Genomic DNA, 4,259 nt, shown 5'->3' with positions numbered 1-4,259 from the left:
GCGATGGTGGTATAGTGGTGAGCATAGCTGCCTTCCAAGCAGTTGACCCGGGTTCGATTCCCGGCCATCGCAATTGAGTGTTCTTATTAGTTTATTTCCATCAGAAACTGTGAAGTTTATAATCGAATTTGATGCAGTTCAGTTTGATATTGTTTCCAAAACATCATCGGGTGCAATTATAGTAAAATATTTTCAACCTTCATTTCTTTTCCCGAAAGAAGCAAAAGAGGAATAACATGCTGGAAATACTGATTTACTAAGGGTCGAATGAGAGTGAGGAAGGGAAATGATATGTTAGCCTTTATTGTAAGGGTGTTGGAATATGAGAGTAAGAAGGTCTTGCTGCAATTGTAGTATGAGGAAATATTGTGTAAAATTGGCCAATATTCGGTGGACTTTAGAAGAATGAGAGGTGATCGCATTGAAATGTATAAAATTCTTAGACGGCTTGACAGTGTAGATGTTAAGAGTCTGATTCCCCTGGCTGGAGAGTCAAGAACTCGAGCTCATAGTCTCAAGATAAGGGCTCGGCCATTTAGGACCGACATGAGGAAACATTTCTTCACTCAAAGGATTGTGAATCTTTGGAATTCTCGGCACCCCAGAGGGCTGTGGATGCTCAGTCGTTGAGTTATATTCAAAGCTGAGATCGATAGATTTTTGGACTCTTCGGGAATCAAGGGATATGGGGATCGGACGGGAAAATGGAGTTGAGATCGAAGATCAGCCATGATCTTATTGAATGGCGGAGCAGGCTCGATGGGCCATATGGTCTATTCTGCTGCTATTTCTTATGTTCTTATGTAGAGAGTTTTATTTCCAAGTGTGCTGACGACAACAATTTAGGTAGCACAGTAAACATTGTGGATGGGAGCAGAAATTTGCAAAGGGAAATTGATAGATTAAGTGAGTGGGTGAAACTGTGGCAGATGGAGTTCAACGTGGGGAAGTGTGAGGTCATCCCTTTGGACCATAAAACGATAGATCAGTGTATTTTCTAAATGGCAAGAAGCTACGAACTGTGGGGGAGGAGAGCGATTTAGGGGTCCAAGTACAGAAATCAATAAAAGTGATTGCTAAATCACAAAAAAAATGTTGAAGTGGAGATTACATTTTGATCTTTATCTCAAGGGAATTGGAATAAAATCAGTGGAAGTTATGTCATAGTTATACAGAGCTCTGGTTAGGCATCATTTAGAGTTCAGTGCTCAGTTCTGGGCACTGCACTCTCTATAATGGCTTGGAATGAGAAGGGGTTTTTCATTAAAGGAAACTCACTGAACTGCAGGGTTTTTGAAGAGGTATGCTCAGAAATGGGAGCGGAGCTCATTTACTGCTTCACACTCTTACAACACATTGAGGAGAACAGCATCAATGAAGATAAAGGGAATGAAATGAAATGTGTCACACAGTTACATCTCGCTGCTCTGTCTGACCGTTTTAGTCGATACTTCCCTGCAGAGGGATTTGAAAAATTGAAGGAAAAGCGTTTGGTGAAAGATCCTTTTGCTTTCGAAAATCCTGAATCAATAATGAGGCTAAACTTGATGCCTGAGCAAGAAGACGAGCCGGTGTGACTCACCTGTGAGCACACTGAAAACACGCCACAAGTCATTCAGTTTGTCATCTTTTTGGATCAGTGCTTTCAAAGAATATCCTCTGTTATGATTACTGCTCTGTTGTTGCTGCCGTTCACAACAACCTACATGTGGGAACTGGGATTTTCGACTTTGACAAGGTTAAAAACAAGAGAAAGAAACTCAACAGCGCACCTGATATGCGTGAAGCACTTTCATCCTGTGATCCAGATTGGAACGAGATCATGACCAACTGACAGACCCACCCCTAACATTGAGTAAGTGAAACTCAACCTGATCTTCTTTTACTGTATTTATACTGTATTTAAAATGTTTTTCAAGCAGCGTCGATGTCAAGTTTTAGTTATTACTTGAAGTGAAGTGAAGAGCGAGCATGGACTGACCTTTATTGGGATTTGATGAAAACTCCAGTCTGAAGTTATTATTGTTTGGGGTCCCTGGGGGAAGTGTTTTTCTTCCACTGTGTCACGAGTAAAATAGTTTGAGAAACTCTGTTCTACATTGTACGGTCAGTGTCTGTTCATCAAACCCGCTCTGAATTCCTCAGTCTGTATTTCCAGAAACCGTTCTGTGGGCGACGCGCGCAATAGAACACTGACCCACAACCTGCGAGTAATGGCGGCCGGAGGGTCCACAATCCCCCGCGACCCAGAAACCCCTCTATCTCTCCAAGGCGCTGATTTCTCCAGCCAGCGGCCCTTGCGCGCCTGCGCATTGCGCCCCTTCGAATGGAGATAGACCGTATTCTACCGCGCGCGGCATTCTGGGTAATGTCATCAGCCATTGTAATCCCCCCTTGCTGATAATTCTCTGATGGGGTTTAGAAGGGCGAGGTTTCTCTAATCAAAAGCAAAATAATGCGGATGCTGGAAATGTGAAATATAAAGAGAAAATGCTGCAAATCCTCAGCAAGTGAGGCAGCGTCTGTGGAGAAAGAAACAGAGTTAACGCTTTAGGTTAGAATTAAGGTATCGTCAGAACTGGAAGAAGTTAAAGTTTTAACAGTTTTTAAGCAAGTAGAGAGCCAGGGAAAGGTGGGGGGAGGGAAAGAACAAAAGGGAAGGTCTCTGATAGGGTGGAGGGCAGGAGTGATAAAGCGACAAAAGGGCCGATGGTGCAGGGGAAGGAGGGTGTTAATGGGTCAAGTAAAGAAACAAAAGATGGGTCGAGAGGAGCTTTAAATGGTTCCACTCAGTTAGATGTGTAAAAGAGACTGTGAGCCGACAGAAGCACATTTGAAGTGGAGAGATGAACACGCTGTGTACCCGGGCGCAAATACTCACCCACAGCCCAAACAAAATTTGTTTCCCACTTGGCGCGAAACAACAATCCATGTTATTTGATTTTAATTAGTTTTGTTTCTAAATTGTATCATGTTTTTCCAATTGTATTTCCCAACTCAGGGTCAAGGCCTCCAAACCAACCCAAGTGTTGGAGATGGTGTGATGGGTTTGGATTTAAGCAGAGAGAGAAGTGTGAATATGTGGGACAATGATTTACAGCCTGGGGGAATGAGCAAGAAGAATGTTCCTTAGAATGTTCTGAATTTATATCCTGTATTCACTATGAGAACTTTTGTTATCTACTTTTACAGGGTCTTACAAGGGGAGGATTTGCAGACAGGAATCTCAGACCAAACATCACATCAAGATCAGACAGTCACTCAATTCACCAGCACCTGAAGATCATCGGCCTTTGAATATATAAGGAGAAATGTTCATCGGTTCTGTCTATGGGAAAAGATTTCAAACATCAGTGTAACTGGAAAAGCACCGAGACACAAAAACCCGAGTGAGAGTGTTCCAGTACACTGACTGTGGAAAGAGCTTTAACCAGTTCCACAACCTGAAAAAACATCGCACCATTCACTGCGGGGAGAAACCGTACACGTGTTCTGTGTGTGGATGAGGCTTCAACTGATCATCCAACCTGGAGAGACACAAGGACACCCGCACCATGGAGAAACCGTGGAAATGTAGGGACTGTCGGAAGGGATTCAATTATCCGTCCCAGCTGGAAACTCATCGACGCAGACACACTGGAGAGAGGCCGTTCACCTGCTCCGTGTGTGGGAAGGGATTCACTCAGTCATCACACCTGCTGATACATCAGCGAGTTCACACTGGAGAGAGGCTGTTCACCTGCTCCGTGTGTGGGAATGGATTCACTCAGTCATCCCACCTGCTGAGACATCAGCGAGTTTACACTGGGGAGAGGCCATTCACCTGCTCCGTGTGTGGGAAGGGATTCACTCAGTCATCCCACCTGCTGAGACACCAGCGAGTTCACTCTGGGGAGAGGCCATTCACCTGCTCCGTGTGTGGGAAGGAATTCACTTGTTCATCCAGCCTCATTGAATATCAACTTGTTCACACTGATAAGAGATGTTCCAAATATTTTGACTGTGACAATAATTTTAAAAGCAGAAATGAGCTGCTGACACACCAACGCATTCACACTGGGGAGAGGCCGTTCAACTGCACTGAGTGTGGTAAGGGATTCATTCAGTCGTCCAACCTGCTGACACACCAACGTATTCACACTGGGGAGAGGCCGTTCACCTGCACTGAATGTGGGAAGGGATTCATTCATTCGTCCAACCTGCTGACACACCAACGTATTCACACCGGGGACAGGCCGTTCACCTGCTCCGTGTGTGGG

General features: G+C 44.5%; 1 non-coding gene across 1 annotated transcript; it reads left to right on the top strand.

The window, feature by feature from the left end:
- On the top strand, positions 1-72 carry trnag-ucc (transfer RNA glycine (anticodon UCC)). Its single transcript has one exon. It is a non-coding gene; the product is annotated as a tRNA-Gly (tRNA).
- Positions 73-4,259: the final 4,187 nt, after the last annotated feature.

The sequence above is a fragment of the Heptranchias perlo genome, unplaced genomic scaffold (genome assembly GCF_035084215.1).
Source record: "Heptranchias perlo isolate sHepPer1 unplaced genomic scaffold, sHepPer1.hap1 HAP1_SCAFFOLD_59, whole genome shotgun sequence".
In the NCBI taxonomy this organism is placed as follows: domain Eukaryota; kingdom Metazoa; phylum Chordata; class Chondrichthyes; order Hexanchiformes; family Hexanchidae; genus Heptranchias; species Heptranchias perlo.
Note: the sequence above shows the minus strand (reverse complement) of the source record. Positions and strands in the feature narration are given on the sequence as shown.